Source organism: Eleutherodactylus coqui, chromosome 2 (genome assembly GCF_035609145.1).
Source record: "Eleutherodactylus coqui strain aEleCoq1 chromosome 2, aEleCoq1.hap1, whole genome shotgun sequence".
NCBI classification, from domain to species: domain Eukaryota; kingdom Metazoa; phylum Chordata; class Amphibia; order Anura; family Eleutherodactylidae; genus Eleutherodactylus; species Eleutherodactylus coqui.
Window position 1 is genome coordinate 67,157,016 of NC_089838.1, and position 21,448 is coordinate 67,178,463.

The following is a 21,448-nucleotide window of genomic DNA, read 5'->3' on the forward strand; positions in this document are numbered from 1 at the left end:
TTATGGTGTATATTTCCCAAGTGGTCTTTGATATTAGATATGTGCGTTTTATTTCTAGCTTTTTTGATTAATGAGGTCATGAGTCTTCCTCCTTTATTGCCGTGCGCGTAGAGTTTGTGCCTGAAATATAGTAGGGATTTTGCGAATTTATTATTAAGTATGTCCTTCAGTTTTTCTCTAAGTGCTGTCAGTTTTATTTGGGCCTCTTGTGCTTTTTTTTGTTTTGATATTTGTTCTAGCGAGGATATTTGTGAGAGTAGGTCATCCATTTCTTTTTGGTTGCGTTTCTTCTGAGCTGCACCTAGTGCTATAAATAAACCTCTAATGTACGCCTTGTGGGTCTCCCAAATTAGCGGTTGTTTTTCTGGAGACTGAATGTTTTCTTTGAAGAAAAATTCTAGGTTATTAGATATGGTTTCAATCGTTTCTTGGTTTTCTAACAGTGATTCATTCAATCTCCAGCTCCAGTTCTTACGTGTGGAGCCCGTCAAGGTGAGAGTTGCCATTACTGGTGCATGGTCAGATACTGTTATGTTTCCTATGCTTGGGTTTCTTGTATGGTGTATTAGTGATGCGGAAAAAAAGAGATAATCTATTCTTTGGTGTGTTTTATGCACCTGTGAGTAGAAGGAATAGTCTTTGGTTGATGGGTTTAGGGTTCTCCAGATATCAATGAGCTGAAGCTCTTGCAGTTTGTTTAATAATTTTTTCCTCGCTTTTTGAGATATCTGGGATTTCCCCGAAGAGGAGTCGAGGATGGGGTTTAAGGTTAGATTGAGGTCGGTTCCCAAGACTATTCTACCTTCTGCAAACAATTTTAGTTTGTTTAATGCATCTAACAACCAAGGAATCTGATTTTTGTTGGGGGCGTACAGATTTGCTAAGGTGACTGTCTCAGAGTGTATTTTGCCCTTAAGGAAAAGTAGTCTTCCTTCTGTGTCTGCAATTTTGTTTTCAAGTGTGAATGGGATCGAGGAGTGGAGTGCTATGGCGACCCCTTTGGATGCGCTTGAGGGGTGATTGTTGAAGTGCCATTTGTCAAAAGGTCTTTTTGGGAACTTTGGCGATTTCTCACCTTTGAGATGGGTCTCCTGGAGGAAAACCAGTGATGCTTTCAGCTTCTTTATTAGCCACATGACACGGCTTCTTTTTTGAGGCGAATTTAGTCCTTTCGTATTTAAGGTGGCTATAGTAAGTTCCTTATCCATTTGGATTTGTGTTAGGTGGTTTTGTGTTAGTTTTAGATTCGTTGAGTACTTTTAGGTGTTTTCTAGGTTTGGGTTGGGTGGGGTCTGGGTTTGAGTGGGGACGGGAGTTGGGATAAGTCGGTAAACTTGTAATATACTCCCGGAGCGAAATCCGGGAATTAGTGTGATGTTTCTTAAACTGACAAGTGTTTGTCAGCGGTTTTGAGTGTAACTTGTTCTGAATAAAGTGTGCCCTACTTAAAGCAGTGTGCAATAGCATTTAACTCTATAAACTTATCTTAACACAATGGTTTCATTTGTGGTTATATTGTATTATAAGACTTTCTAGTATAATATAACTGAAAAGTTTAACTAATAAACTTAAGAAGGTATGTATGGCATGTGTCCCTCTATTGCTCCCCACACAGAGGGGGGGAGGAGGGTGCCCAGGCGTGTCACGACAATCGACTCGATACGTCGGCCACGCATCAAGGCCGTTCGTCTGCCCCCAGCAGGCAAGGGGCGGTCAGACCCACCGCGGGGGGGATAAGAGACCCCCACGTGTGGGTCCGAGCCCCCCAGCCAGCCAGGGGGAGGGCCGGCCCAGTATCCGGAGGTAGCCTGTTCAACAATAACATTTAAACAAAGATATACATCAATACTCATCAGCTGTTGCCTAGAACCAATTCACGGCTGCGTCTCTTCTTCGAAAGAGGGGGGGCCAGTCCCATCACGAATGCCACCCGCGGGCTTCAGCTGAGCTGACAGGTCCAGGGTAGGACGTATAAGGATAGAATGAGGTGGCAAGTCCAAGATAGGGTATGTGGGTCTGTAAAGCAGGTCCCTGATGAGATGTTGATATAGCTGTTAGTCGGTGTCAAACTGGGTCGGCTCCTTAATTGAGAAATGTTCTTTCGTCACATCAGGCCTCACAGATCTTGTGAAGAGGGAGTTTCTGTAAGCTGTGGTTGTTGGAAGTCGAGTCTTGCTGTGGTTCTCCTGTTCTTGGGGGATCTAGAACGTGATGCTTCCTTCCCAGGTGTTTGTTTCTCTGCTTTTCTGGTTTCTTCTTTTTCTCCAAGAGGCATCCATGAGGGGATCTGGACTGGTGCTATATCAAGCGCCCTCCAAGCTCTCTCCAGGTCTGCTGGCGTGTGAATGGTGATGCGTTTACCTTCTTTAAGTATCGCCAGTCCAAATGGGAATAACCATGCGTATTTTAGATTTTTTGCTCTAAGCACCTCGAGAAGGGGCTTCATCTGCCTTCTTTTCGCAAGGGTGGAAGGTGCTAAGTCTTGGTATATTTGAATGTTAGTGTCTTGATATTTTATTTGGTCACGGTCTCTGGAGGCCGTCAATATTGCCTGTGTATCATTGAAAGAGAGGAGACCGCAGATTATGTCTCTTGGGGGGTCACCTGCTCTTGGTTTGGGCTTAAGAGCTCTGTGTATTCTTTCGATAATGACCTGTTTGGCACGTTCTTCGCCCAGGAGGTCTGAGAATAGGGACGTTGCCATGCTTCTGAGGGATTCAGGTGTGACAGACTCAGGTAGTCCTTTGATTCTAACATTGCGTCTGCGACTCCTATTCTCCTGGTCCTCAATCAAAGTCAGAGCTCTGTCGATCTGTTCTCTCTGTGCCTCCATGTGGCCAGATAGGTCATTTGTTTGCGTGATGAGGTCTGTGCATGTATTTTCCAAGTCCTCCACCCTGTTGCCAATTTGTAGTATTTCTGTTTTTATATCTGATAGTTCTTTTAGGACTGGATGTATGGCTTGTGCTAGTGCCTTTTTAAGAAAGTTCTTGGATATACTTGATCTATGCGTGCTGTTTAATTCTGTTTCATTGTCACTTTCCATGTCCGAAGCTGAAGGATTTTCGTCTTCTATTGGTGGAGGATTTTTTTTGGAAGAACCTGCTGGTGAATGGGCGTTTCTTTTTTTTAGATATCGTTGTAAGTCTGCTTGGCTTTTGGTTGATGATAGTTGTCCAGCTGCAAGTAGTGCTTTTTCTTTTGCCGTCTTTACCATTTTGTTGTGTATTATGGGCTGTTGCTTTTTCGTAGGGCACCAATGTGGGTAGACTTTTAGAACATCACTGTTGAGCAACTTCTATTGCTTCTAATAGTTTGAATTCAACTTGCAAGTGCTTGTTCTGATGCACTTAAGAGGGGGGGGGGGCTAGTGGGTGACTAGCTGCAGTGCAAGTACTTACTGCAAGTGGGGGATATGGGGGACCACCACTAGGTAGAAGAGTCTGTATAGGTTAGTTTACGAAGTTCTGTCCACGACGAAAGCTACGTGATGAGTTCTCTGAGGTTGTTTGCAGGCTGAATGCTTGTTCTGTCTTAGCAGGGCAGGCTGTTTCTGAGTGTGTGAGACAGTCTCTTCTAAGGGAGGGCACACTGCTCCTATGTAGGAAAGAGGAGTCTTGTGTCTCTCCGACGGCTCTTCTTGCCTCTAGGGAGCCTTACTGTGGTGTAGAGAGCTTTTGGTTTGCGGAGGCTGTGTTAGAAGACACAGTTTTGTGGTAGTCTCCGGCGAGCTCTCTCAATGTGCGTCTCTCCGCTATGATGGTTAGGCTGCGCCTCCAGCCGTAGTTTTCTTTTAAGGCCACTAATGTTATTAGTCTGTTGGTGCTTTGGTTCTTTTGCCTAGTGGCAGGCTTGCTTTGGATTTTAGCTCTATATAGCAGAGAGGAGTTAGTATGTAGGACCAGTTTAGGAGCTTTGGGTTGCAGTTTCTGGGGGGGGGGGGGGGGGGGTATTTAGCTGTGGAGTCTTTATGAGGTTTTTCTGCAAGAGTCTTTGCAAAGTCATCCAAGCCACAGGGGGTTAATGAGGTGCTTTGTTATGGAGAGTCCAGAGGGTTAATGAGGTGCTTTGTTATGCAACTCCAGGCAAAGTCCTCCAAGCCACAGGGGGTTAATGAGGTGCTTTGTTATGGAGAGTTTCCCCACTGTTGAGATGGTAATGAGGTGGCTGTTTGTTTGGGACCTCTGTCAGAGCCCTGATGTGTGGAAAACAAGGGTTGGGGCTCTTGTGCAGGACACTGTATCCCCGGAGGCTAAATGAAGTGCTGTTGTGGCACTACTGAGTGTCAGAGTACCGCGGACCGGAAGTGGAGTCCCGCCGGGATCAGCGCTCTAGGGGGGGACCGCAGCTCCTGGTGTTATGTAAGTCACGGTCTTGTGGTGCTGCTTAGGTGACTTTGTGAGCGCCCCCACGTACCTCTTATTGCTGGGTGTCCCTACTGGATGCTGGAGTTAGGGAGTGGATCTCCCGCCGAGCAGGGAGGCTGCGATGTCACTCCAGTGCAGCTCCGTTCCACGTCCTTGCTCTCCGTAGGCTCAGGCTGTGAATCTTCAGCAGCTGCAGGTGAGTTACTGTTGTGTCTAGCTTCTCTGCTGCTTTTTACTTGTGTTTTGTTTATATTGCGGCGCACGGAGCTCCGCGATTCCGGTCGGCTCCAAAATTTAGTCCCCGGCTTTTCTCCGGCGCTAGGCCTCCGCAGTGAGATGCCTCCCGGACGGTCGAGGATCACTCTATTCGTGCCTCTTCCTGCAGGGATGGTGATGGGGTACTGGTTAAGGCGTCAGGGGGTTTGGAAAAGCTCGAAAAACTCTGGTTTCTCTCTCTTTGCTGGGGAGCTCTGGAACAGCACGACTACTCGGTCTGAAGGTTAGGCCACGCCCCTGTGCACACGGAGTTTAACCTACATCTGTCCACTTGTAAAGAACCCCAGTCTGACTGGGGCATGCAGTGTGGGCCGAAGCCCACCTGCATTAAGCACCACATTACTACCTCAGCTGTGTTGGGCACTGCAATGGGATATATTTATGTACCGCCGGTGGGTTCCAGGGAGCCACCCATGCTGTAGGTGCACACGGAGTTTAACCTACATCTGTCCACTTGTAAAGAACCCCAGTCAGACTGGGGCATGCAGTGTGGGCCGAAGCCCACCTGCATTAAGCACGACATTACTACCTCAGCTGTGTTGGGCAATGCAATGGGATATATTTATGTACCGCCGGTGGCTTCCTGGCACCCACCCATGCTGTAGGTGCACACGGAGTTTAACCTACATCTGTCCACTTCTAAAGAAGCCCAGTCTGACTGGGGCATGCAGTGTGGGCCGAAGCCCACCTGCATTAAGCACAACATTACTACCTCAGCTGTGATGGGCAATGCAATGGGATACATTTATGTACAGCAGGTGGGTTCCAGGGAGCCACCCATGCTGTGGGTGCACACGGAATTCCCATTGCGGAGTTGTACCTGCCTGTGACTATTTATAAAAAACCGCGGTCTGACTGGGGCGTGCAGACACCTTGACAGAATGAATAGTGTGTGGCACATAGGTTCCCCACTGCTATGCCCACGTCTGCAGCTCCAGATGGAGGTGGCACAGGATTGGATTTCTCATTGCTTCTGTACAGCATTGTGGGCTATCGCCCCGCCCCTTTTAAAGAGGGTCGCTGCCTAGCCGTGCCAACCCTCTGCAGTGTGTGCCTGCTTTTCCTGTGGCAGACGCACTTATAAATAGACATGAGGGTGGCGTGGCATGAGGGCAGCTGAAGGCTGGGCAGGGACAGTGTGGTGTGCGCTGTGGACACTGGGTCTTGGGGGTGGGGGGGTGGGCAGCATGTAACCCAGGAGAAGTGGCAGCGGAGTGTCATGCAGGCAGTTATTGTGCTTTGTTGGAGGTAGTGTGGTGCTTAGCTAAGGTATGCCATGCTAATGAGGGCTTTTCAGAAGTAAAAGTTTTTGGGAGGGGGGGGGCCCACTCTTGCCGGTATTGTGGCTTAATAGTGGGACCTGTGAACTTGAGATGCAGCCCAACATGTAGCCCCTCGCCTGCCCTATCCGTTGCTGTGTCGTTCCCATCACTTTCTTGAATTGCCCAGATTTTCACACATGAAAACCTTAGCGAGCATTGGCGAAATACAAAAATGCTCGGGTCGCCCATTGACTTCAATGGGGTTCGTTACTCGAAACGAACCCTCGAGCATCGCGATAAATTCGTCCCGAGTAACGAGCACCCGAGCATTTTGGTGCTCGCTCATCTCTAATTACTACCTTTGTCCATAGGGTTGAGTGTGGTATTGCAGCTCAGCTCCATTGCAGTGAATGGAAGCTAAGCTGCAATTACAGACACAACCCACAGACAAGAGTGGCGCTATGTTTGGAAGAAAGCAGCCATGCCCTATAAATTCTTGTTTTTTGCAGTGTAAGTTGTATTTTTAATATCATCATTTTTGGGTATATATAATGTAATGTGTTTATAATGAATTGTTTTATGGAGGATTGGGAAAAAACAAAATTCTGCATTGTTTTTTGAATTTCATTTTTCGCTCAGCATACAGAATAAATAATGTCATAACATTATTCTCTGGATCAGCATGATTCCAGGAATACCAAGTTCTTGAAATGTTTAGTTTTACTATTTTTGTACACTAAAAACATTTTTTTTTAAGTTTTGCTTTTGATTCGCTGTATTCTAAGGGTTACAACTTTCTTTCTTTCCATCGATTAAGCTCTGAGTTCTTTTTTGTGGGATAAGTTCTATTCTTAATTTATCCCATTTTTTGGGAACGTTGTGATCACTTTTTATTCCATTTTTTCTAAAAGCAAAATTATAAAAATCTGCAATTCTGGCAATTTCTTTGTATTTTTTACAGCATTCGCCGTAGGGTACAAATAACAAGTTAAATTATTTTTGCAGATTGCTACGACTATGTCAATACCAGATTTATAAAGTACTTCTTGCAACTTTTTCACACTTTAAAAAAAATGTACTTTTTCTATCTCCACATTCAAAGGCCCCTGACATTTTGTTTTCCGGAAACAGTGGTGTGTGAGGTTTTTGTTACTTGTGGGATGAGTTGTACTTTTTATTTGTTCCATGTGACGTTTTGATTGCTTTCTATTCCATTTTTGTGAGGTAATATATGCAAAATTAGCTATTTTCACTGTGTTTGTTATATTTTGTTTTTAGAGCTTACACCTTATGGTTTAAATAAAGTACTAACTTTTTACATGGGTCATTACAAACATGGCAATATAACATTCATGGTGATTTTTTTGTGTTCTCTTTTTAATGGGGAAAGTTGGGGTTTTGACTTTATTTTGTACTAGTTTTATTTTTACTAAACTTTACTTTGTCCCACTAGGCTACTTGAAGTTTATAACTTTAGATTGATTGTATAATGTACTTCTTTGCTTGTACTGTGGAGGCCACACAGTTAACTACTTGTTTTGTTATAATGTACTGTATGTGAATGGTCCTGGGTGCGAGTATTGGATATAGTACTACACGGACTCCATCAGTTAGAGTCTACAACTGGGTCTTCTTCTTGTGCTTGATGACTATTGTTGTGACATAGGGGCAGTAAGTGCAGCAGTAGCAGTGAGCCTAAGGAAGCATCCACATAGCGCTATTATACACACTGTATGACTATGTTTGGGAGATCTGTGACAGCTGCTAAAAACAAATGAGGCCATTCATTTCTATTGTGATATGGACACCTCTTTGCTGACTGTTTTACAAGGTTCCCATTTGTTTCCCTTTTATTTGGAGCAGAGAATAATAAAGTTGGCAACACTTTATTTGGAGTACAGAATAACATAGTTGACTACTTACTGTACTACAAATAAAGTGGAAACAATCATGAAACTCACAAAATAGACATCAAAAAAGTCTACGTTTCACAATAATGGCCCCATTTGTTTCCTATTAGGGATTCCGTCGCTGCGCTATTTTCATTAGCTGTCATGAAACTCCCAAGCATAGTCACAGCATGAGAGAGACCAGCCTATCAGTGTTGGAAATCCTCAACCTCCAACTGCAAACTTGAATATAACAAAGTTTGCATATTGAGTATGGGGCTTTCTAAATGCATGAGAACAAAAATTCAATGCAAAAAAAAAGATAAGTGGATCATTTCTTTATGCAAGGAATTAGTAAGATGTGTGTTTTAATTCTTCATGCACAAAGGTTTCCATAGCTTTTAAAACATAACTTTTATTTTATTGTCTTAAAAAAGAACACTAATAGTATCCTTAATATGCTCTAATACAAAGCCTTAATGAAAAGGAGTACCCCTGTGAATGATCCCATAGTTATAGCCTAAATTGAACACATGAAAATTGATATGTAGATGCTTAATAAATGTCACATGCTTTTTCCATTTTCAACTCTAAATCTGTTTCCTTATCAGTGTCCCGTATTATCTAATTATTTACCATAGAGAAAACAATGACAAAAGGCCAACATTAATAACGACATTACATTTTGTTAGAATATAAATGATTACTTGGCAAATGTCACAATTCATTTATTCTGTTTACACTATGTACACCTATTCCGTGTTTGCTATTTTGATGTGCTACAGTATGTGGTACTTAAGTAAAATTACATCTTTCCATTTTCCAGTAAAGAGAACATTTTCCATTTTGTCATTTGGTTACTTCATCAGTAGAGGTGACTATGACAAAATACACTATCTCTGCCAGCACAGGATCTTGTTAATTCCGTGTGCATTGCAAATGTTTGCATTCAAGCCGTTGTTTCATCAGGGTTCAGAGGATTTGATTACAGACTTCAGTGGTATAGTACATTTTGAAACCCTCTTGATGTTTCATGCTGGCTGAATAAATGTTGGCAGCTATATTTTTCAAAAGCAGCCAAGGAGAGGAAAACATTATAGAAATTTTATAAGAAGAAAACAGCTCAAATGCTGGCAATATTATAGAAATTTGAAATCATTCTTCCATAGTTAGTAGAGGATCAGAAAATAGCACGGAAATTGCATGAGGTATGAATATTTGCATCTCTGTGTGTTCTCTTTTCTAATATTAAAATTTCACACTGATGAACAGGCAACCTGTAATAGTCTAATGATGATACCGTGGATTAGTGAGAGTAGAATCAATTTGCCATTGCCATACCAGTGAATCATGTTTAAATCTATAAAAAAAAATAATTGCAGTTTAAAATAATTTCTAGAATCATTACACCATGGTTTTTAACCATCAATCAAAATTTTAAAATCTGAATGAAAAACTCAACAAATCTGCAGATTGGAAGATTTTTTAAGCTGGGGAACTCATTCCAATCCTTTATTCCAGGAAAGCTGGAAACCTTGGCTACAGTGGTATCAGCTGAAATGTGTTTCAATATCCTCCTCTCTGTTACAAACTTCTTTACTCCGTTTTTATGGCCAGCATGGTGATATACAGTAAACCCTTGAGTAGCATTGTTCTTAAGTAAAGCTGTTTTCAACTTAAGTCGATGTGTCAGGGCAGCAGCAGTCCCTCAAATAAAGTTGCATTCCTTAGGTAAGGGCGCGGACCACTCCATGACCCCGGGCACCGCTCAGTGAGCCGGTGCACAGCTAATGCCGGTCACTTCCTGTTTCTCCTGCATCAGCGCGTGCCTACTCCTCCCCCTCCCCTTTCCACAGTGCCGGCTGAATGTTGCTGTGTCTGCCTGCCTCCTGACACAGTACAGCAGCCTAATCTACAAAGTGACAGCTGAACGCTGCCTGCCTTCTGAATCCCCACTGTACTGCAAAATGTAAGTACTGTACAGATGAGTACAGTACAGTAAAGTAACGTATAAATAAATCCTGCGGTCCTATGTCAAAGCACAGATAACATAGTGATATATACTGCTAATGATGTCTCTTCAGTCCTAAGTCAAACCACAGATAACACAGTGATACGTACTGCTATAATGATGTCCCTGCAATGTTAATGTATTCTTTACAGTTGTGTTTTATATTCATTCAGTATTGTTATTGTTATTGTTTTTGGTATTAAAGACCAGAGTTATTCTCTATTAAATGGAGTTTGGTGTGTTTTTTGGAACGTCTAGAACCAATTAATTGGATTTACATTAATTCCTATGGAAATAAAGTCCTCAACTAACATTAATTTCTACTAAAGTCCATTGCTTCCGGACGGATTAATGATGTTAGTTTAGGTTCTACTGTATATCCATGTCAATAATCATCCCTAACACTAGCACCATATTATTAACCCTTTAATTACCAAGGGTCGCTGATGCACCTGCGTCCAGGTCCCATTTTGCAGTTCGGGTATCCTCACTTTTAAAAACCATAACTTTTTAATTTTCCGGATGACATGAGGATTTCTTTTTTGCAGCTGTGGGAGGGGGTGGTGCTGTAGAGTAGCACAAGAAGTCTGTGAACAGGAAGTTCAGGATGCAAACAACGACAATGCACAGTGGATGCTGCAGAATGAAGAGGAGAGCAGAAAATCAAGCGGAAGGTTAATGCATGAATTTACTATTGAATTGTGTGATGATTTATGACTATTTAGAAAATTGACTTGAGTCTCAAACAACCCTTTAATGCAGTAAGACATTGATTGCTTGCCATGTAAATGTCACCAAAAAAAAGGCATCTTCCTTTTGGATTAGAGCTACTTGTATAGTTTGGCTGGGAGCATTGCCAGTATTCTCTGTGTCTTTCTTCACATTGTCCCTAAAGACAATTTATATTCTACTGAGGTTGAATAAGAATTTTAAGCCTTTGCAAACTGCAACTCAGTCCTGGAGCATTCAGAAGTGTCAATTGCTGATAACTACATAAGTAGACATGTCATCCGAGGGTGGTATTTATATAAATATGACTTACAGAAACTCTGAAGCCTCAAAGAAAACTACAATCATTGTATATGTAATTATATTAAATTTGATGTATCCAGGGTCTAAATGGACTAAAGATGTTATTATGGGAAAAACTTGTTAAATATTAAATTGCCCAAAATTTGCTCCAAAGATCTGCTGGTTGATCTACTAGTAGTTTAGAAGAGAAATACCTAGCTTTACTAATAGAAGGGTCTGATTCAGTCCTAAAATACTCAAAGTGGTGTTAAGCAATTATTAAAGTATTCAGGTTGGGAATGCCCTACCTGATTATCAAAAAAACAATCGTGAATTAAATCAGCAAACTCCAATTCCCATTTAAATCAATGAGAATAAAAATCGTCTTCACTAATGTGTGTTTATTTTCTATGAATGTGGCTCAGTTAATAGCACTGTCACCTTTAGCATTGCGGTCCTGTATTCAAATCCCATCAAAGATAACTTTTGCATAGACTTTTAAAATACTCCATCCAGTTGTTGCTCTTGGTCAGATTTGAACATACAACTTTAGCACAGCAATGGGGAGCATTGCTAACAACTGAGCCACCACACTTGACCTTTCTGTTCCAAAAAAGGAGAAGAACAGGAAGAATAAACAGAAAGATAATATAAAAACACCATCTAGACTTGGCCTTGGACAAATTTGAATCTAGAACTCCAGTGCTAGAAGGCAACAGTGCTACCAAGCTTTCTCTTCCTCCTGCTTCTTTGGGGGAAAAAAAACACTGAGAAGATGATCTTATTCTTCATCTTTTTTTTTCTTTTATCCTCTTCCTTTCACTTATCCTCCACTTATTCATCTTATAATCCTTCTCCCTATTATACTTCATCCTTTCTTCTTATTTTTCTCTGGAATAGAAGGAAGAATGAATGCTAGGGAAAACATCTGAAAGTTAATACAGAAATGCACTGCTGAATTCAGGTTGATAAATTAGAGATAATGATAGTGAGCGTCAGACAACTGGAATCCAGAATGGTGATCAGACAGATTAGAATTATTCTGATTAGTGTCAGATAACCAAAAGTCAGGCAGATCTAGGATTCGATAGAGCGGGGTAGACAGAAGGATAATTAGAAAACAAAGGTCAGGAAGAACCTCAACCCCATTTACACTGACAGATGATCACTCAAATGTCACTGAAACGTCAGTTTGAGTGACAGTTTTTTAGTGATCATCTTTGCATAGTCTATAGTAGCTAAATAGCTACTTAAGAGCTATGCAGGAGGAACTGGACACCGCTGCTATCGCTCGACGGACAATACAGCTGTTTTTCATAAGCAAACAGCTGTATTGTTCTCCACGTTTACAGCTTGCGTCCCGCTGTGATCTACCAGTGGAAAACGACTGAGAGAATCTTATCAGCGCTGCCGACTGTGGTAACAGCCTGCAACGCTGTTAAGAGTTCATCGCTCCACTCAAGAAAACTAGAATTGAGCGAGGAACAAATTCTGCATGAAAACTGCACAATGTCTGTGCATTTAGACCCAACGATTCTCGCTCAAAAGATGGCTTTAAGTGAATTTTGAGTGAGAATCATTGGGTCTAAATTGGCCTTAACAGATGGTTCCAGTGTCCCGCTTTTTTTGCCTACTAACCTAACCTTGTGTTCTTATAGCTGGCTGCAACAGAGAGTGGGCGTCGTGTGGATCAGTGGACTGGTATGGAGCCCCTCGGGAGAATGGATAGATCGTGCGCGTTCGTGCGCGGCGTAACGCTCCTTTGTCCGGCTCGGATTTCGCATACACATTACCCGGGATGGTAATTATGTAAAATGCGTAGAAAATGTTTGGTAGAACGATTATTTGCCAATATTGTTGCAAGTACCGAGAACTACCGGTTCCTTTGTTTGGCTGTTTAAATGCTTTCTTTTTTGTCATTTAATGGTGTGCTGTGGGTGCCTGTATCGTCCAGGCCGAAACTAATTCTCTGACCTCCCGCCAGAGCCGTTGCTTGGTGGGATCTCAGTAGACTGCCCCTAGAGTGGGCCCTAAGTAGGGAGTCATTGGACCCCCCCCGGGCACACTCAAAATAGATTTTCTCTGCCAGCAGAAGCTCTGTGGCAGGGACTTTTCTTTACGTTTGTTGATCTGCTGATTTAGTTTGTGTGTGAACCCCCACCTAATTGTTTCTTGCTCCCCCCACCTGTCTTACCTGCCCCTCCTTCCCCCGCCTCACTCCCCGCCACCAAACCCGGGTATCGGGCAGGAGAGTACTTACGGAGCCCTCTCGTACTATTTACAACTGCTAACTCTGTGTTAAGTACTTACGTGTGTTCTCTCTCATATTTAGTACAGGGTTCTCATCATGAACGGACTGCGCCTCACCTCCTTCAACGCCAAGGGTCTCAACTCGCCTTCCAAACGCCACAGCCTCGAGTTGCTTCTGAGGAGGTACGACACTAAGATTCTTTTCCTCCAGGAGACCCACTACAAAGGTAATAAAACTTTTCCCCTACCGGGGAAGTCATTCTCCAATGCGTTCCACTGCACTCACCCCTCGTCGGCCTCGAAGGGAGTCTCCATTTTTCTTCATAGAACAATTAATTTTGTCGAGGAGGCTCAGTTCAGAGATGACGAGGGCAGAGTCCTGTTCATCAGGGGCACTCTGAACAACTCAAAAATAACTTTAGCCAACTTATACACTCCAAATACAGAACAAATCCCGTGGTTGCTAAAGCAGCTTGAAATTTTAAAACACTTTAGTCAGGGCCAGATTATTTTAGCGGGTGACCTGAACGTTACCCCCAATCCCACGGTAGACTCCTCTTCGGGCCGCTCACATATATCCCAAGGTAAATTGAAAAAATTAGGCAAACGGCTCCAGGAATTGGGTTTAGTAGACACTTGGCGTACCTTACATCCTACCACGAAAGATTTTTCATTTTTCTCCTCCGTGCATTCCACATTCCAGAGATTGGATTATGTCCTGGTCTCCTCCTCCCTTCTTCCGTCCCTGATCAGCTCGAACATTGATACTATAACGATATCTGACCACGCCCCGGTGCATACATCTCTGCGCCTCCCTCAGCCTTTAGCCGGGGAATGGAGATGGTCATTGAATTCCTCCCTTTTAGATCAAATAGAAGATAGAGAGTACCTATCTAAATACCTAGAAGAATTCTTCTGCCTCAACTCAACGGAAGAGTCGAGTCCACCTATGGTTTGGGAAGCCCACAAGGCTTATATGCGTGGCCTACTTATAGCCCTGGGCGCTCGGGTTAAGAAAAGAAACCAGAAAGCTATTGATGAGAAGCTTTCACAGATCGCCAGCCTGGAGTTGACTGTGAAACTCTCCCAGGCAAAGCAGAACCTGGCTGAGCTTGCGACTGCAAGAGCAGACCTAAAACTCCTGCTCAACGCTAAATTTAACAAAAGCCAACTGCATTTTAGACATAAAATATACGCCCAGGGTAATAAAGGCAGCAAGCTCATGTCGTCGATGATTAAAAAGGCTAGGGCAAAAAAACAAATCAGAGCAATCAAATCCACCACCGGGGCGACCCTGACTACCTCCAGAGACATTGCAGCGGAGTTTCAGAGGTTTTACTCGAATCTGTACAACCTCCGAGACACCCTTAACTCCCTTCCGGTAGTGAACCCCGCGACCCAGGTAGACAAGTTTTTGGAACAACTCAATATGCCGAAACTGGACCCTGCAGGGGCCGCAATGCTGGTGACACAGGTCACACAGGAGGAGGTGGAGGCGCTGATTTCCTCGAGTCCCCCCAATAAAAGTCCGGGCCCGGATGGCCTAACGATACAATATTATAAAACCTTCCTCGCTACATTAAAACCAAGACTGACATCCTTGTTTAATGACCTTTTGGGGGGGGCGTCCCTGCCGCGTCAGTCCCAGGAAGCCCATATTACGTTAATCCTCAAAGATAATAAGGATCCGGAGTTGTGCGGCAGCTACCGCCCCATATCTTTGATTAATCTAGATATGAAGCTGTGGGCTAAATTGCTAGCGAAAAGACTAGAGCCGTTTATGGCTGGACTGATTGACTCAGAACAGGCAGGCTTCGTTAGGGGGAGGGAGGGGAGAGACAACTGCATCAAACTCCTCCATGCGGCTAGGTACGCCCAACATCACAGGATACCACTCGCCCTAGTAGGTACTGATGCCGAAAAGGCTTTTGATAGGGTGGACTGGCTGTACATGGAGAGAGTTCTGTTGGCCTTCGGTCTTCCGGTGCAGTTTACACGAGTGATCTTTTCGCTTTACGGTTGCCCTAATGCAAGGCTGAAAATCAATGAGATCCTCTCCCCTCCCTTCTTTATAAAAAATGGCACGCGGCAGGGATGCCCCCTCTCCCCTTCACTTTTCATCTTGTCCCTCGAGCCCCTGCTCCTGAGGGTCAGACAGGACCCAGGGTTTAGGGGCCTGCGGGTGGGAGAACAGGAGATTGCGGCGGCGGCTTTCACCGACGATATTGCCTTTGTAGTCGCAGAGCCTCAGAAGAGTCTCCCCAGACTCTCTGAACTGCTTGAAGAGTTTGGATCGATCTCAAATTTTAAGATTAATTTTACGAAATCAACAGCGCTGAACGTCTCCATCCCGCAAAGGCAATATGAAATTCTAAGAAGCAACTCCCCTTTCACTTGGTCGTCGTCCCATCTGGAATATCTCGGGATTAAACTGACCAAGAAAGCGGAAGACCTGTACGTTAACAATTTCATACCCCTCATCGCGCGGATCAAACAGTTGCTCAAGTCTTATGACATTCCCTATATCTCCTGGTTGGGGAGAAAGAATATTATAAAGACATATATCCTCCCTCTCATAATCTACAAGATAAGAATGCTCCCTATTCACCTCCCCGCGAAATTTTTCAAACTAATGCGTGCGGTGTTTTCAGCGTTCGTATGGAGACAGAAGAGACCGAGATTGGCTCAGGGTTTGATGACTAGAAAGAAAAGGGAGGGGGGTGTTGATCTCCCCAACCTTTACGATTATTATTGCGCAGCACATCTCCGCTACTGGTGGGACATCTCTAGGATGAGGTACGACGTACCGCTCTCAAGGCTGGTGGTAGAACATAGCAACGTACCCCTATCTGAGGTTTTATGGCTTCCCACGAGTGCCCAATACCGGGCCAAAACGTTTAATCCCCTCCTCAGGGGACCTTGCGAAGTATGGGATAAGTTCAGAACGGAGCTAGCTCCGTCTCCATCACCTATCTCTCCCATAGACGTGATCCCTGGATTACTGAAAGCGCAAGGAGACCAACCCCGGGCACCTGTGTGGAGCAAATGTAGATCGATCTCCATAGCCAACTTGCAAGCACTTGCGCATTTGCCACCTCCGACGATCCTCCAAAAACTTTTCCCCACGGAATCCCTCTCCTTCTTGGAAGGAGCCCAACTAGCGGGGTGTTTAGGTGAATTTTTCCGGGAGCACAGGTCAACCAGACCCCTCACTGTGTTTGAAAAGTCCTGGTCAGATAACAGAAGCTCACATAAAAAGATATTGTTTATTCGCAGGTCCTTTATCTCCCCCTTCCAACCCTACAAACCAGCTTTTCTTACATCTTGGGAGAGGGAGTTGGGTATCCGGCTCACGGAGGAGGAGACCGGGACGATCCTGGATACGTCCTTCGGCCTCACCCCTTGTGTAATTGCACAGGAGGCTCACTACAATCTACTTGTCAGATGGTATCGGACGCCACAATGGCTATTTGAACATAAGCTCGCCCCTCAAGATTCCTGCTGGAGATGTACGAGAGAGACGGGCTCATATCTACATATCTGGTGGGATTGCCCGGTGTTGACCCCCTTCTGGAGGGGTGTGGGGAAAATCATTGAAAAAGTTGCGCCTGGTGTCTGCCTCTCCCCAGACCTGGTTTTTCTGTGGAGGCCGAGTAAACATTTTCACCCAAAAAAGAACAAACTAGTAGCCCTATTAATAGACACTGCCAAATCCCTGATTCCCCGCCTGTGGCTTCAGAGGGCCCCTCCTTCGTTGGGTCTCTGGAGGGAGAGAGTGGATAGCTTATACTCCTTGAAGGAACTGCACAGCTGGTCAAACAATACCTATGACAAATTTATTGTGACCTGGGCTCCTTGGCGAGAGGTGAGATCCGCGGCGTCGTGGGATGGGTAAGAGGTAACCCCCCTAAACCACCCGCTTTGGTAGGTCCCCTATTCTACTTCCCCCCCCCCCCCCCCCGTCATCCCCCTCCTCCCCCTTTTTTCGTGATTGTTGGGTTTGTCTTGTCTTTGTTCGTCTTAGTTAGGGCAGACAGGTAAAGGTTGAATGCCGAGTTCGGCCCGATGCGGGACGTCAAAGCGCCCCAGTTGGGTCATGCTAATAGTTAAGGTTCGCTCACTCTTTTCATGCGGAGAATAATATGTGGGTAGCGGATTCATTTTGTTGGAGCGTCGATACGCACTGGACCGCAGTCTATATGAATGTCTGTCTGTGTAGAGATGATGTTTGCTCCCCTGTATATTCTGTGTAAACCATAATAAAAATTTAATTTGAAAAAAAAAAAAAAATTGGCCTTAACACACGTCGCTGTGGAGTGGACAGAACTGAACTCAAACAGGCCAAAGTCAAAGCAGATCAAATAAATTAAGATCATAGGCTGCCGTACACTAAATCACAAATGTGAAAATAGGAGAAAAAACACTGATTGAACAGTAAAATTCACGTTTAAATTGAGTGGTGTTGACTTAGACGAGGAGAAGGACACATCACTGGACAGGTAGTTTTATTACAACTTACAATAGACTGAAATATACTCTATTTAAAAAATATTCACTTACAGCTCTGTTTTTCATTTTTCTTGCATCAAGAGGACAGTTACTTATCTAATCTTTATCTGATGTTTCCCCAGACACATTAATGAATTACTGTGTCATCAAAGCTTTGTTTCTGATTTCTTAAAAATTTTAGTTTTTATAGCCTAATGATTAAAGATTGATTTCAAGTTTTATTCTAAAGTAATAGCCAGTTGTTTGCCAAATGAGTTGGCTAAATTCCTAGATTTCTTTATTAGCTCACATATTAAGTTAATCAACATACAAATGGTTTTTAATAAGTATATTTCATGATCTGATGAGAATGAAACAAGCATCTATCAATTCAAATGGAAAAGTAATACAATACAATTTATATGATTTCTTAAAATTCCCACAAATAACTAGGGCATAAAATATGTTTGGAAAATCAAACTTTTATGAAATGACCATAGTAGAATTCTAAACACAGATAAGGACTTTACTAGAGATGAGCGAACGTATTCGTCCGAGCTTGATATTCGTGCGAATATTAGGGTGTTCGGGATGTTCGTTATTCGTAACGAACACCATGCGGTGTTCCGGTTACTTTCACTTCCTTCCCTGAGACGCGCGCTTTTCTGGCCAATTGAAAGACAGGGAAGGCATTACAACTCCCCCCTGTGACGTTCAAGCCCTATACCACCCCCCTGCTGTGAGTGGCTGGGAAGATCAGATGTCACCCGAATATAAAAGTCGGCCCCTCCCGCGGCTCGCCTCAGATGCCTTGTGAGTTAGATGAGGGACAGTGCTGCTGGTACCGGAGCTGCTGTAGGGAGAGAAATAGCAGTTAGTGTAGGCTTCAAGAACCCCAAAGGTCCTTATTAGGGCCAGTAAGACCTGTGTGTTGGCTGCTGTTAGCAGTGCCTTTTTTTTTTTTTTTCTCAAAATCGCCTCTGCAGAGCGTTGCACCCGGCATTAGGGACAGAAGTGTTGGATAGGCAGGGAGAGTGTTAGGAGTGAGTGTAGCCTTCAAGAACCTCAACGGTCCTTTCTAGGGCCATATTTAACCGTGTGCAGTATTGTGCTGGCTGCTGTTAGCTGTGCTGCAAATTTTTTTTCTTCTCAAAATCGCCTCTGCAGAGCATTGCACCCTCCATTGATACTATAGGGAAAGAATTGTGTAGGCAGGGCCACAACACAGTTATTATTCATTGAATATACGCAGTGGGTCCTTTTGGTGTAAAAAAAGGGAAACAAAATCTATTTGTCCTGCCTCTGTCCGTCCTAAGGGCTGTGGACACGTGTGAGCTGCGTGTACAACGTTAAAAAATCAGACGCACCCAGCTACGGTTTACTGCTGGCTTCGCCATTTGCTTTCCTTAATTGGGAAAAAAATACCTGCTCTGCCAAAGTTAATAACTCTGCTACCCTCAAGTTCTGTGACACATTAGCAGGGACACAGCACAGTTATTAAACTTAGATTATTCATTCAATAGAGGCAGTGGGGCCTTTCGTTTTCAAAAAAGGGAAAAAATTATATTTGGCCTGCAGTCTTGCGCCAATTTATTTCCTGCCTGTGAAATCAAATCACTGGTAATACAGCATGCTGAGGGGTAGGGGTAGGCCTAGAGGACGTGGACGCGGCCAAGGACGCGGAGGGCCAAGTCAGGGTGTGGGCACAGGACGAGCTCCTGATCCAGGTGTGTCGCAGCCGACTGCTGCGCGATTAGGAGAGAGGCACGTTTCTGGCGTCCCCACATTCATCGCCCAATTAATGGGTCCACGCGGGACACGGTTATTAGAAAATGAGCAGTGTGAGCAGGTCCTGTCCTGGATGGCAGAAAGTGCTTCGAGCAACCTATCGTCCACCCGCAGTTCTGCGCCGTCCACTGCTGCAAATCAGAATCCTCTGTCTGCTGCTCCTCCTTCCTCCCAGCCTCCTCACTCCACTACAATGATACCTGCTTAGGAGCGGGAACACTCCCAGGAACTGTTCTCGGGCCCCTGCTTAGATTGGGCAGGAGTGGTTCCTCTCCCACCAGAGGAGTTTATCGTCACTGATGCCCAACCATTCGAAAGTTCCCGGGGTCCGGGGGAAGAGGCTGGGGACTTCCGCCAACTGTCTCAAGAACTTTCTGTGTGTGAGGAGGACGATGACGATGAGACACAGTTGTCTTGCAGTGAGGTAGTAGTAAGGGCAGTAAGTCCGAGGGAGCAGCGCACAGAGGATTCGGAGGAAGAGCAGCAGGACGATGAGGTGACTGACCCCACCTGGTGTGCACCGCCTACACAGGACAGGTCTTCAGAGGGGGAGGCACGGGCAGCAGCAGGGCAGGTTGCAAGAGGCAGTGCGGTGGCCAGGGGTAGAGGCAGGGCCAGACCGAATAATCCACCAACTGTTTCCCAAAGCGCACCCTCGCGCCATGCCACCCTGCAGAGGCCGAGGTGCTCTAAGGTCTGGCAGTTTTTCACAGAGACGCCTGACGACCGATGAACAGTGGTGTGCAACCTTTGTCGCGCAAAGCTCAGCCGGGGAGCCAACACCAACAGCCTCAGCACCACCAGCATGCGCAGACATATGATGGCCAAGCACCCCACAAGGTGGGACGAAGGCCGTTCACCGCCTCCGGTTTGCACCCCTGCCTCTCCCCCTGTGCCCCAACCTGCCACTGAGATGCAACCCCCCTCTCAGGACACGGACACTACCGCCTCATGGCCTGCACCCACACCCTCACCTCCGCTGTCCTCGGCCCCATCCACCAGTGTAGTTCAGCGCACCGTCCAGCCGTCGCTTGCGCAACTGTTGGAGCGCAAGCGCAAGTACGCCGCCACGCACTCGCACGCTCAAACGTTAACCGTCCGCATAGCAAAATTCATCAGCCTTGAGATGCTGCCGTATAGGGTTGTGGAAACGGAGTCCTTCAAAAGTATCATGGAGGCGGCGGCCCCGCGCTACTCAGTTCCCAGTCGCCACTACTTTTCCCGATGTGCCGTCCCAGCCCTGCACGACCACGTCTCCCGCAACATTGTACGTGCCCTCACCAACGCGGTTACTGCCACGGTCCACTTAACAACGGACACGTGGACAAGCACAGGCGGGCAGGGCCACTACATCTCCCTGACGGCACATTGGGTGAATTTAGTGGAGGCTGGGACAGAGTCAGAGCCTGGGACCGCTCACGTCCTACCCACCCCCAGAATTGCGGGCCCCAGCTCGGTGGTGGTATCTGCGGAGGTGTATGCTTCCTCCACTAAAGCACCCTCCTCCTCCTCAGCAACCTCTGTCTCGCAATCAAGATGTGTTAGCAGCAGCATGTCGCCAGCAGTCGGTGTCGCGCGGTGTGGCAGCACAGCGGTGGGCAAGCGTCAGCAAGCTGTGCTGAAACTACTCAGCTTAGGAGATAAGAGGCACACGGCCCACGAACTGCTGCAGGGTCTGACACAGCAGAACGACCGCTGGCTTGCGCCGCTGAGCCTCCAACCGGGCATGGTCATGTGTGACAACGGCCGTAACCTGGTGGCGGCTCTGCAGCTCGGCAGCCTCACGCACGTGCCATGCCTGGCCCACGTCTTTAATTTGGTGGTTCAGCGCTTTCTGAAAAGCTACCCACGCTTGTCAGACCTGCTCGTAAAGGCGCGCTGGCTCTGCGCACATTTCCGCAAGTCCCACACGGACGCTGCCACCCTGCGCACCCTGCAACATCGCTTTAAGCTGCCAGTGCACCGACTGCTGTGCGACGTGCCCACACGGTGGAACTCTACGCTCCACATGTTGGCCAGGCTCTATGAACAGCGTAGAGCTATAGTCGAATTCCAACTCCAACATGGGCGGCCAAGTGGGAGTCAGCCTCCTCAATTCTTTTCAGA